General features: G+C 43.4%; 1 protein-coding gene across 5 annotated transcripts in view; it reads left to right on the forward strand.

Annotated features, from left to right (window-relative positions):
* The window catches only part of SLC39A11 (solute carrier family 39 member 11), a 266,928-nt gene that overhangs the window by 59,523 nt on the left and 193,093 nt on the right, over positions 1–14,312 (forward strand). The window lies entirely within an intron of this gene.

Raw genomic sequence — 14,312 nt, forward strand, 5'->3', positions numbered from 1 at the left:
CTCACCCTTAGAGCTTCTCAAAATTAGTCTGGGATGCTCTGGCCATTGGCAGCATAGCTGTGTTGCCTTGATACTGCTCTAAATACTTTTAAGTGAGGCGTGTACATTGGTACATTACATTTTGAGTCCAGATTGCCCCCCCCCTTTTGCTTTCATGTTGGGTTCTGGACTACTTAAAAAGGACAAATCTAATTGTGATTATGGGTTGCCTTCTTGAAAACGGAATTGGTTGCTTATTCACCTTGCTTGTACTTTCATGTTTCTTGGAATTTCACTCTCATCTGTGTGCTAGTGGTACCTTCCCAACAGGCTGGTGATTGTGTGGTGATACCCCGATCCCTCCCAGAGTAAATAAAGACGCAGGACACATTGTATAAGGTTAATGGGCGTTAAAGGCCACAACTTTATTGATTACGGATGTAGAGAGGTATTGGCTTAGGCATTGGATCTAACCGTCTATATCAGACTCCAGCCCGCTCTGCTGGTAGTCTGTGAAGGGTTAACCACCGTTGGGTGAGCCCTGTGGTGCAGATCAACTAGGAACTCACCCTGGGGCCACCGCTAGGGGACGTGCCTTAGGCCCGTGGTACTTTCCCAACAGGCTGATGATTCCCATTTTCTGATCCATGGCCCCAAAACAACCCAGTTTGTCCTCTGACACAGAATGTCAGAGGTTGTTGTTGTTTAGTCGTTTAGTCGTGTCCGACTCTTCGTGACCCCATGAACCAGAGCACGTCAGGCACTCCTGTCTTGCACTGCCTCCCGCAGTTTGGTCAAACTCATGTTTGTAGCTTCGAGAACACTGTCCAACCATCTCGTCCTCTGTTGTCCCCTTCTCCTTGTGCCCTCCATCTTTCCCAACATCAGTCTTTTCCAGGGAGTCTTCTCTTCTCATGAGGTGGGCAAAGTATTGGAGCCTCAGCTTCAGGATCTGTCCTTCCAGTGAGCACTCAGGGCTGATTTCCTTCAGAATGGATAGGTTTGATCTTCTTGCAGTCCATGGGACTCTCAAGAGTCTCCTCCAGCACCATAATTCAAAAGCATCAATTCTTCGGCGATCAGCCTTCTTTATGGTCCAGCTCTCACTTCTCTGTCAGAGGTAAACATACCTTGATATCTGATGACTGCTTCTCATTTTCATTTCTAAAAAAAGGAATGTGTTGCAAAACCTTTTCAAGTATATCTGACTGTGATGTGTGTCTATGGTAAACACATCTCCAGCTAAGCATAGGTACATGTGCTAGCGAACCAAGTTTCCTTACAGGTCTCTGTACCACATACCTGCAGTCGTAAGCTTGGGTCTGCTATTGCATAACATGCATGGTGACACTAGCTGCTTACAGTAACAAGGTTAGCAGAGACACAAGCAGGTTACGAAATGGGTCTGAAATCTCCCAAGCAGCTCTGTGGTAGAAAAGGGAGCACATAGTTCTGTTGCTTATATTGCAGGCTTGCTGCTTACTTTTCTCTTTTGGAAATACTGTGCTTGGCTCTGTTCCTGTTTAACTTCTCTTGTGCCTCTGTAAAATGTGTGAGTTTATTGCAAATCCTGCGGGGAGAAGCTGAGTTTCAAAAAGGCAATCTACTTTCATACCGAAGCACAATCAAACAAATGAATGTGTGTATAAATATTTTGTGCAGCCTTTGCAAAAATTAAAGCATTTTTTTATATAAAAAAACCCTGAACTTGAACTTTAGGGCAGGTTTAACTTCTCCGGATATTGAACTGAATCAAATATAAACAAAAGCACAAGAGCAGTGGGAGGGAAGCTGAACTGAAGGTCTCATTTTCTAATGACTCACTTATGCATTTGTAAGCTTTTATTGGTTTGCAAGGAGCCATGTTGTCAGAGGCATAAATAATCTCTGCTCTCTGAAAAGGCCAGTAAGTGAAAGATTGGATTCTTAAATTTACAGGCAAAAAAAAAAGTAGATAAAGTATGGGAAAACTGTAGATAAAATTATTCATAAAGTTCAATGTGTTCATAGGCAAATAGCAGACATTTTAAAAGGCATTTCACTTCTGTACCGAGAGGCATATGTTTCAGGGTTTCCCAGGTGATCCTAAGGTATAAAGTTACACAGAGTACACAGAACCTAGTAACTGAAAACTGATTATTAAAATTATTTGAGGTAGTTTCCATGTAGTGAGATCAGTGGCCCGGTACATGTGAACCTGGGTATTTGCCACAGAGCAGACTGGTAATATTCCATTGACCAGGGGTGGGGTGGGGCTTGCTGTGAGTCCATTGCCATGGCTACACCATTCCCTGGTGAGGTTGGGACAGTATGTAGGTGCTCCCCTATGCATCTCATGGAGTTGGTCCACCCCCAGAGGCAGATGGAATCTGATGGATTCCTGAATACTCTGGGGGAAGACTTTTTAAGGATGGAGAGGAAGCAGCGTTCCTAAAACTGGAAGAAAAGGCACCAGAGAAAGGAAGAGAATAGTAATGTATAAAATGAATAGGTGGGCACAGAAAGTCTATGACAACTTTGAAGGAACCCCATCAATGAACAAAGACCTAAGAAGTCTGGAGAATAGTCAATAACTCTTGGGAGAAAAGTGAAGATTATACAGTGGGACTAATGAGTTAGTTTGTATAGGATTCACTGCTGCTTCCATTCCTGTTTTAATTTGGTCTTGCATTAAACACAGCATGCTAGGGACTGAATTTGATGGGACCGGTGACTCAGAGAGAGAAAAGCTTTTGGCAAGTCGTGGTTGACTTTCTGCTTAAAATTCCTTGTTGCAGTTGCTTAGCAAGCCCAAGCAGCTTGAGTGTTTCAAGTGACTGAGTGGCCCATATCTACAATCAATTTGACACCGGATATGTGCCAACCTGTAGCTAAATTGTTTAGTCTGCACTACGCCACATGTCCAGTGTGAGGTCCCCAAACTACCATACTCTTGATTGCCACAACATTAACAGTGAAGTACATTATTATACAGTTTCTGCACTTTTAATTGAAAATTGGATTGAAGATCACTTCGTAACTGCCTATTGAAGAATGAATAATGTACACCAGAAGACATAAATTATTGAACTGTAACTCAGTTTGGCAACCTTTTCTAGAAATGTATCTAATTGAATGTAAATCTTTTGTGGGTGCCTCAGCTATGTGGAAAACTGTATTTTCACTCTTTTCAGTCTTAAGGTTTTTCTTACTGAGCCAAAAGCTTGCTTGAGCTTTTCTGAAGCTGATTATCTTCTACCAAGGGATAGTGATTTTGATTAGAAGTGCAGGGATTTGATTTTGACAATGTGGATGAAATAAAATTTGTATTTCTCCCCCTCCCAATTTGCACAATGGTTTTGTTTGTTTGTTAATCTCTTTTAAATGAAATATTAGTAGAAAAACACAGCGAACCACTAAAGTTCAGGGATCTGTACTCTGCAGCAGGGCCATCTTACCCATAGGCGCTAGGGGTGCGGGGCACCCGGGTGCCAGGCTCTCAGGGGCGCCAGACTGAGAGTCCGGGGCTGAGATTCGGAGTCTGGGAATTGGGAAGAGCCGACAGCCACTGCTGCGGGTGAGCGAGGCGATGAGGCAGCCAGCCGGCTCCGCCCTCCTGCGAACCGTCGAGAGACCCGCCCAGTGCACGCTGCTCACACGATGTGCCCGGCTTTGCGCAGCCGCCACCACTGCCTCAGGCTGCTCTGTTGTTGCTGAGGCGGCCAGCTAAGCCAGCTCTGCCGTGTGCCTTGCCGGCCCGCCCTAAAAAGGTCGACAACTCTGGACAACTGGGGGAGGGGGCGCCCGGCGGATCTTTGCATCCCAGTGTTGCATATGCTTAAGACGGCCCTGCTCTGCAGCCCCTCACAACATCATCCCTGCACAAATATGTCCAAGGTGATGTTGGTATTGGGTCTTGTGCCATTTCTTCTTGGTATTAGAAGTACCCTATTAAAGACCCTTGCTAGCTGCCCTGCTGGATATATTATCAGGAGCTGGAGCTGCAGATTAGGCCCTCAGGACCATAACAGCTAACTTTGCATTCCAGAGGGTTGTTTGAGGATCAACAAGAGCCCTTGGCAGGCAGGCTGCTTGGAATATAAAGGTTGAGCAGCAAGCTTTAATTGCTCATATTCTTTGCCAAGTTGTTTCCTCCTTGAATCAATGTGTTCTTGATCACGCCAAAGCCCTACCTGAAGTGCCATTTATCACAAGTGATTACCGGTCCTTTTGCTCTCTTGACGAAATGCTCGATGGCAATCTAGACTTCAGTGTCAGGAAGACTAACCTTGGACAGAGGTAAAATTGAGCATTAGAAGCTGCATGAAGATTTGACACCAGCTTATTTTAGAGGCTCTGGGACTTAATGAGTTCCTTTCCTGCTGGTCGCTACTGTTGTTGTTGCTGCCTATATACAGCACTGTGTGCATTTGATTTAGCGGCTGCACCAAACCATAGCATTTCTAGCTCTTGAAGTTATTAATATAGTGTTTAAAGAGTATACATAACATTTCAGATGCTTGGGGAGGTGAGTGGTTCTTAACGATCCAGGATTTCCAATCACCTGCTGGGGTTTCATTCGCAGGGAAACCAAAATGCTTGTTTACAAAGCTATTGCACTAACAACCTTACTATATGCTCGTGAAACATGGACCACTTATAAACGCCATCTCCAGCTCCTCGAAAGATTCCATCAACGGTGTCTCCGAAAAATTTTACACATCACTTGGGAAGACAGGCGAAGTAATATCAGTGTATTGGAAGAAGCAAAGATCACCAGTGTTGAAGCAATGATTCTTCAACATAAACTTCGTTGGACTGGTCATGTTGTGCAGATGCCTGATGATCGTCTTCCAAAGCAACGGCTCTATTCCGAACTTAAAAATGGAAAGCGTAATGCTGGTGGTCAACAAAAGAGGTTTAAAGACTGTCTCAAGGCAAATCTTTAAAATTGTAGTATAAACACTGACAACTGGGAAACACTGGACTGCAAGCGCTCCAGTTGGAGAACAGCCTTTACCAAAGGTGTCATGGGCTTTGAAGAAACTCGATCTCAGGATGCAAGGGAGAAACGTGCTAAGGGGAAGGCACGCTTGGCAAATCCACACCGTGATCAACTCCCGCCTGGAAACCAATGTCCCCACTGTGGAAGGACGCGTGGATCCAGAATTGGCCTCCAAAGTCACTTATGGACCCATTGTTAAAATCGTGTTCATGGAAGACAATCTTACTCTGCTACGAGTGATCACAGAAGAAGAAGAAGAAGAAGAAGAAGAAGAAGAAGAAGAAGAAGAAGAAGAAGAAGAAGAAGAAGAAGAAGAGAAGCTGGGCTGGGCTCCTTGTTCTTCCTCTTGGTCTGCTGTAGCAGCATAAATGATGCAAAAAAGGAAAATATATGTTCCTAAGTGCACTGTTTCTCAGCATCGTTTGAGACAAGTGAGGCTGCTCAAGTCCTAGACTGCTGCTTTGGTGCGGTGGTGGGCTGGATGAAGGCTAGTAAACTGCGGCTGAATCTGAACAAGAAGGACACACTGTGTGGGTAGGTTGCTCCCAGGGCCAGGGATTTTTATCAGCCCTACCTAGAGATGCCAGGGATGAAATATAGGACCTTCTGATTGCAATATTCTAGTTTAGCAGACAGTGCCAAACCCCAAAATATAGGCTACCGGCAAAGTGGATGCCTACAAAATCCACTTACATTTTAAAGATTAATATACAGTAACTCAACTTCAGCTGTGCAGAATCTATAAAGGCCTTGCTGGTCTTGCATTTTCTGTGACCCTAGGTGTGGATGGGCAGGGACAGCTCTCCCACCAGTGGAGGATGGAAGCACAAATGCTTATGTACTGCAAATAGTGTTCTTAAGTTCAAAACAGTTTGTTGAGGACCTCAGCCAGATCTCAAGGATAGTGTGTTGGATGTGATCCCTGTTGGCCTGAAAAGATTTGTTGATCTAGAGAAGCACTTTGGTTGTCTTTTGAAAAATGTGTGAATAGGAGCCAGTATCTCCAGGTGCTTTTCTCAGCGTTGTTTTTCACTTGTTGGAAGATGTGTGATACTTTTATGAGTATCAGGCGTTGAAATAAAATGAAAGATTATAAAAATAAATGTTTCAGATATTGCTCGTTTGTTACCTTGCCTTGGATTTTGTGGCTTTGGTTAAATCTCAAAGTACACAGAACAGTAAAACCATGCTAGATTAAATTAAGTATCGATTGCAGCCTTTGTCTCTCGTCGGCAAAACGAGTCATTGGACAACTTGGTTGGTTAATTGCGTGAGATGGAGCCTCTTAAATATTTTGGGAGCTTTATAAGAATTTGTGATTCATAGTGCTAAACTTGGGAACAAAATGTATTTAAAAAACAACAACCATATGCCAGGGATTTGGAAATTAAGCACTGTTCCAGAGAAGAAAACTGGGCAGGTTGCAAAAATGGAAAAAAAGCAACTGACATATATTAATTAGATGGGTTTGGGGAAGTGAAGGAGATGTATCGTTCAGTAGAGTTTACGGAAGATTGACCAACAATTGCAACTTACTGCCATAAAAAAAGAGAAAGAAAGAACTTACTGAACTTGTTGCTTGATATACAGTGGAACCTTGGTTTATGAACACCTCGGTTTATGAATCTGGAACGGATTAATTCACTTTCCATTACTTTCAATGGGAAAGTTCGCTTCAGTTTATGAATGCTTCAGTTTATGAACAGACTTCCGGAACCGATTACACCCACGCTTCGGGTTAAGTACGCTTCAGGTTGAGTACTCCGCGGACCCGTCTGGAACGGATTAATCCACTTTCCATTACTTTCAATGGGAAAGTTCGCTTCAGTTTATGAACGCTTCAGTTTAAGTACTCTGCGGACCGTCTGGAACAGATTAATCCACTTTCCATTACTTTCAATGGGAAAGTTCGCTTCAGTTTATGAACGCTTCAGTTTATGAACAGACTTCCGGAACCAATTGTGTTCATAAACCGAGGTACCACTGTATGTGTAATGTTTTGCATGTCATCTTCAAGTTTTGATTCAGTACCAATATGATTCTACCTGGACTTGAAGATAATCTCTGAGGTCCTACTCAGGGTTGCCCTGCCAAGAGAGGCTTGGAGGGTGGCAACAAGGGGACTCCCCCCTGCCTGTGGAATGTTCTTCATAGCCAGGCCTGCCTGGCATTGATACAGACATCTTTTCAATATTCTTTTAAAATTTTTGTACATGTGGAACTTGACCATAAGTTGCCTAGAAGCTGCTGGTGTCAGGTGTATAAAAAGGAATCGGTTAATTAAAAAAACTTGCACCTTCCTTTTTCCACATGCGTCTCAAAGCAGCCTACAAAATGGCATGGGCATATGTATCCTGCTTCATCTAATATCCTCATTGATTATATATTTTAAAAGAACAACAGTGGTGTTTACCTTTCTTTACAAAGCGATTTGGATGGAGGGAAAACAAGAGTTACTTAAAAGTAAAGCAGTATCATTCATAGCTGGCTTTCTTTACCGCAATCCCTTTTCTGAGGGTGGACAGATAGATTTATTATAATCCTTTGTCTTGTGGCAAAAAGTGTTAGTTTAGCCGTGTTTGTTTGTGTAGCAAGAGGCATCTCTGGCTTGCCTCAGATTTATCCATTGATTTCTTCCCATTGTAGGCTGTTTATGATTAATTTATCTCATGCCTGGAGATGTTCACTCATAAAGTAGACCTTCTATTGCAGATCTTGTTCAATACATTGCTTTTCCCCTCAGCACACTTTCTCAATGAGTTTTTCATATTATTTTCCAGTCTCTAAACGATTACTGCCTTTCTGCCTTTTAATAAGCATGAAATGAGAAAGCCTCTGGGACCTATCGAGTTATGACTTATTATTGCTTCCAAGTGATAGCCACTTGGAAGTATTATGAACATTGCAGATTGGGGTGGGTGGGTTGGGAATCAGAGAAGCTACATTTATGGGCTGTGCTTTTTCCCATTAGTGCTTGCTCATATATTTTATAGTGTGTTATGACAATGGAGTTTTCTCCTAGGAAAAAGTAAAAAGTGAATTTGATTCTTTATGCCTAGTAATAACAAATAGCGGAGATGCAGATAGCGGAGAGCTCCATGAAAGTTTTATTTTAATTACACCAGCTGGAGGTCTGTCGTCTCGCTTTTGTGTTTCAGAGCCTTTGTAAGTTTCTGTATCTAAAGTTGTTTAGCGGAAGGTCTATGCAGACAACCAACTGCTTCTGAGATTACCGCACCATGGTTCTCAGTTATTGGGGATTGCAAGGTCCCCTTAGAGGGCTGCGTATAACTTTCCCAGGTGCCTAGAACTTCTGGTCTTCAAACTCAGAATTTAGAAATAGGCCTTTGTCCAGTTGAGAAATTGGGTGGATCGTTCCTTCTTGCTGCTTCTGTCCAATTCTGCAAATTAAAGGGCAAGGAAGTCTACTGTAGATATTGCAGCCTGGTAGAATTTCCTGTGTTGCCTTCTTTTCCCTTTCTTCAAGAGGTTACTTGGGGAAGGGCTATAGCTCATTGGTAGAACATCTGTCATGCATGCAGAAGGTCCCAGCTTCAATCTCTGGCATTTCTTGGCAGGGTTGAGAAACACTCCTGCCTGAAACTTTGGGGAACCACTGGCAATCCATGTAAATGATATTGAGCTAGATCAGGCATCCCCAAGCTCGGCCCTCCAGATGTTTTGAGACTACAGTTCCCATCATCCCTGACCACTGGTCCTGTTAGCTAGGGATGAAGGGTCCCAAAACATCTGGAGGGCCAAGTTTGGGGATGCCTGAGCTAGAAGGGTCTGATTCAGTATAAGACAGCTTCCTATGTACTATTCTTTGGTAATGAGGACATGTTCTATATTTTGGGATTGCACCTCAAGGCTGACTTGCATATGACTACTCTGCTGGGAAGGAGCTCAGAACCTCCTTCTTAGGAAGTGCTTGGAGAAATCTTTTTTTCCATTCCCGGGTTTCACAAGGGTGAGATGGGGAGATTTTTTTTAGCAGGCTCCCTTCCCCAAACGATCCCGTCCCTCTTGGGGTTTTTGGCTAAGGGGGAGACAACAGAGAAGTCCTTAGTTACAGGTAGGTAGCCGTGTTGGTCTGACGCAGTCAAAACAAAATAAAAAAAATCCTTCCAGTAGCACCTTAGAGACCAACTAAGTCTTTGTCAGCAACAACTAGGCAACCAACTGTGGACTCATTCTCATAGAGACTTAAAGACTAGAAGAGTTCCCTCGATGGAAGCAACAGTAAAAGTGATAGAAAAGGACCCCCCCCCCGATTTCTCATTGAACACCCTCTTATTGATTTTGTCTATTTAACTTGAAAAGATTTGTTCCACCCTTCATGCATGAATACATATGGCCCTTGAACCGGAAGAATAAGATTCCTCTTGGCACCTCCAGCTGTATTGTTTTGTACATTCTAGATCAGGGATGTCCAACAGGCCGATTGGGATTGACTGGTCGATCCCCGGGAGGCTGCAGTCGATCTTTGTCTCCTTTTCCTTTGCTTTTGTCTAAGAGCACCCGGCCCCGGCCCCTCTCCCATCCCTGCATTTCATCCTGTTCCGTGGAACAAAGAACGGAGTTTTTGCAGCGATATTTTGGTGAGTGAGTAATCCCCTTGCCCCTGAAAGTTAGGCGCCCCCCCTGAAGTTTTTATCAATAAAACAGGGCATTTCCCCTCTCTAAAAAAGCTCAACAGCTTTGACCTGAACCCCAATAAAACAGGGGTAGATCACCTCTAGTTTATAACTCTGCGAGTAGATTGCAGTCTCCTGGACGTTGGCCACCCCTGTTCTAGATGATACAAGCTCAGCTTGGATAGCTCAGTTGGTTAAAGCGTGGTGTTGATGACACCAAGGCTGCAGGTTCGATCCCTGTATGGGACAGCTGCATGTTCCTGCATTGCAGGGGGTTGGACTAGATGATCCTCGGGGCCCCTTCCAACTCCATGCTTCTATGAAAATTTCCTTTACCTTTTTGATCTTGCTTGATTCCTCGGGGCTCATTGGGTGTCTTTGCTTGTTTTAGGCAAAGATTAAAATGACTTTTTAGACAGTGTTCACATCAATCAGGGCATTTTACTACTGTCTTCTGTTTCTTTGAATTCAGTTAGGGAACTTGTAGAGACACGTCTGTGGGAGGAAGAAAATTGCTTGGCTAATTTAAAAAAAACAAGAGCGCCGCTCTGACAGATTGGTCTGAGAGATGTGGCTCTTCACACAGCTCTACTTCCTTGTTCTTCATTAAGTAAACTTGTAAGTGCCCATTTAAAACAATAAGTCCCAAGCATGTCACTGGGAAGGAAGGAAGGGAGGAAGGGAGGAAGGGAGGAAGGGAGGAAGGGTGGGTGGGTTCAGGCAGATGCATCTGGGTCAATCTAAATCAGGCAAGATCAATAACTTATAATAAGTGATTGTTTCAAATATCTTGCCTCACTCCTATGTTGTGGTTTGTGATGTTAAGGTTAAGTGCAGCTGTCACAAGTAGGGTTGACTAATGTCCTCTCTTCTAATGGAGGAACGTAATTTCAAAAGCCCATATCTCAGAACATAGGAATTGGCTTGCTGGTTTGATGATTGATTTATGGATTCATTCAGTTTTATATTCTGCTCCATTGTAAGGCTCAGAGCAGCTTGTATAGATCATTCATATTCCATGCTTAAAACAAAGAAAATTGTGTTTTTCTAAATTGCAGCCTGATGGCAGAGACTCTGGTAGCAGCAAAGAACTGGGGGTGATGATGATGATTTACTAAATGGGAAAAGGGGAAAACAAATCAATACCATCCTATGACATTCATAATTCAATAAGCATCAGTACACCCATCTTAATTTATACATGCAGATCAATATATGCCAGCCAAATGTCCAAATACATATCCAAACTAAGTTGGTGTTTAGAGAAAGTTCATTAAATTGTGGGAAGGGCATTAAGGTCTTTTAGACCAGGGGTGGCCAACTCCTAAGAGACTGCAATCTACTCACAGAGTTAAAAACTGGCAGTGATCTACCCCCTTTTTGGGGGTTCAGGTCAAAGTTGTTGAGCTTTTTTTTGAGTGGTTTTTTTTAGGGAGGCGGAAAGTGCCGTTTTGATGGGCTGCAGGGTAAAATGTTAAGGGTTTTTTTAGGGGAGCCATAGTTGTTGAGCTTCTTTGGGGGGAGCCAGTGATATACCAGTGATCTACTACAGATGTCCAGTGATCTACCGGTAGATCATGATCTACCTGTTGGACGTGCCTGTTTTAGACCATTGGATAATAGATGGTGAGCATTTATCCTTCCAGACTCAAAATGTAAGTCTCCTAGTGACCACAGGGGCTTATAAAGTCCATTCTTATTGTCCTGCTGTTCATCCCCACACTACAGGAATAGAATTTGAAAGTACACAAACACCTGCAAATATCAAGGATCTTGCTAATGCAAGATTGACACCAACAGCAGCTTCGGACCAGAAAGGAAAGGTCACTTGACAAGCCCACATCATATGCCTGAATGAGGCATTTCCAGCTTCGCATTATCAGCAACCGGATGAGTTAGAGAACGCCTTCGTGAAAAGATATTGTACTGTGTTTTGCAAAAAGGGTTGGCTTCTCTCCCCCCCCCTCTCTTTGCAGTGGACACAGTGAGAGTACTCTGAATGAAAAACTGGGTGAGAATTATTGTGGTGTCCGTATGTTCTTGACCCAAAAAACTCATGCGCCACACATCTTGGCCGAGGTCATTTTTCTAATAAATTTGCACTAAGTTTCATGAGGTACCCATACCATGCTGTTTGGGGGGAATGCAGATACTGTAAGAAAAACACTGGGGCCTAATTTGATTAGGGGTCGAATGTCTGGCATATGATGGGCAGGGCTTTAGTGTTGTGTTCTTGCCTCAGGAAGTTGTTTTAGTTTCTTTCAGGCAGTCTGTTATTACAGTGGTACCTTGGTTCTCAAACTCAATCTGTTCCGGGAGTCCATTCGACTCCCGAAACTGTTCAAAAACCAAGGCGTGGCTTCCGATTGGCTGCAGGAGCTTCCTGCACTCAAGCGGAAGCTGCATCGGATGTTCGGCTTCAAATGTTCCCAAACTGAAACACTGACTTCCAGGTTTGCGGCATTTGGGAGCCTATTTGTTCGACAACGAAGCCGTTTGGGAGCCAAGGTACCACTGTATTGCAGAACAGTTTCCTTCATTTTGGAAGCTTGGTTTGACATGTACATGAGCCGCTTACTTTGCTGAAAGAAAAGAAACTCTGCTGAAGAATGGTGGAATATCCTAAAGTTGGGTGAGTGATGGGATATTCCCAGTCTGGCAGGAGGATTGTTGTTTTTTTTTATTGCCCCCCCCCCACTCCCCACAACAGATACCTGGGCCATTCCCCATGGCTATAGAAAAAAACCCTTCATGATCCTGGGATAGCTAAGGAGAAGTAATGAACCACGGAAAAGTGAAAGCAACTTTTTGCCATTCAGCCTCTCCTGTTGTTTTCAAATGTGGGAGGAAAAGCAGGCAGTGATGATCTTTGAGAAACCTGTTCCAATAAGCAACGGTAGAGGTTCCTTAATGTGGCTTTGTGGAGGTAATTGAAACTCTATTAGGGAGAGATGCCAGGTCTCCAAACCTGGCGGAGGCCCAAATCTACAAGCTGGAGTTGCATGAGATACCGAGAGCCTTATCCATGGATCACCATTAGCGCTGATATAACCTTAGATTTATTTTGGCAAGCAGTAATTTAAAGTCCCGAAATTGCAAGAGACTTCTTGAAAGCAACCTGAAATACTAGCTGATTTCAGCACAGAAGTCCCTGAAATAGATTGCACGGGTTAGGCGCCGGGTTATGGTGTAGAATATTAGAATGCCCTCCCTTTGAAATACAGTGCTATCGCTGTTTCCTTCCCTTTCTCGCAGCAGAGTAATTGTTCATAATGGGCTCATTATACTGAAGATGAGAACTTATTTTAATCTTACTGCTAGGTTCTATTCTGCCTGAAGTGGTACCAAATGGAAAGGAATTGATTAGAATTTGCCCTCAATAAAGGTCAATTGAGACTGATTTACTTGTGCACCTTGCATTTTCCCTCCCTAAGAACCAACAATGGTCTATCTAATTCAGCGTCCTGTTTCCACTGGTAGTTAGCCACTGCCTTTGGAAAACCTAGAAAGCCAAATATAAAGACTGCCGTCTTTCCCAGTTGTTGTTTCCCAGCAACTAATATTCAGAGACCATATGCTTGTCAGTCCTTGAATTTACATAGAGGAGGCTGACTGCCTCTATGCCCCAATTAACAGAAGAGAAGCTTGTGTGATTAGACATAGCTTATTAATATATCATGATCTAATTGAGATTCCTACATTGCGGGGGGTTGGACTAGAGGACCCTTGGGGTCTCTTTCTACTCTACAGCTCTATGATTCTATGGTGTAAAATGACACCAGAACCTTGTCAAATAAGAAAAATGCTTTTACTGAAGTACTGAAAAAGAAATGGGACTATCCCAAGCTTTCCATGCTCAGTTACAGGTAGGTAGCCGTGTTGGTCTGCGTCGAAGCAAAATAAAAAAATTCCTTCAGTAGCACCTTAAAGACCAACTAAGTAGCACCTTAAAGTAGCACTTTAAAGACCAACTAAGTAGTCCAGTAGCACCTTAAAGACCAACTAAGTTTTTATTTTGGTATGAGCTTTCGTGTGCATGCACGAAAGGTATCTGAAGAAGTGTGCATGCACACGAAAGCTCATACCAAAATAAAAACTTAGTTGGTCTTTAAGGTGCTACTGAAGGAATTTTTTTATTTTCAATGCTCAGTTTTTGAAACCCCTCCTTTGCAGCAGACTTGTCCCGTCCCCCCCCCCCCATTCTTTGCTTTGCTACATAAATACCCATTGCCAGTCTTAAAACCTAACCTCTCCTCTGAATTTCCTCCTTAGTCTTTGGGTTTCTGCTTCTCACTTGGCAGCCTCTCATGCGCTTAAACTTGTATCTCGGAGGGGCAGCATGTGAGTCTGCTGTGGTCTCGTAACAGATGTCCTAAGCTTTCACGGATCATGACCCAATAAATCTGTTAGCCTTTATGGTGCCACAAGAATGTTGCTTATTTTTTGTCCATCTAGGTTGCCCCCAAATCTTTTTGTAAACTTCTCCATCCCATATAGGTCATTGTGTTGTAGGGTCTGCTTCGGATGACTATTTCTGCCCAGCGTAGTAAGTTGTGTCCTTTCGCACCTCAGGCTCTTCTGTACTTTATTTTAGGATCCAGGGAGGTATGGCATCTCAGAGAGCAGCAAATCTGAATGACATTTGGGAGCCCTGGAGAACTGCAAGAATCTCCTTTTATCTGCTACACTGGCTCCCAGTCTGTTTTAAGGGT

Source organism: Zootoca vivipara, chromosome 2, assembly GCF_963506605.1.
Source record: "Zootoca vivipara chromosome 2, rZooViv1.1, whole genome shotgun sequence".
NCBI classification, from domain to species: domain Eukaryota; kingdom Metazoa; phylum Chordata; class Lepidosauria; order Squamata; family Lacertidae; genus Zootoca; species Zootoca vivipara.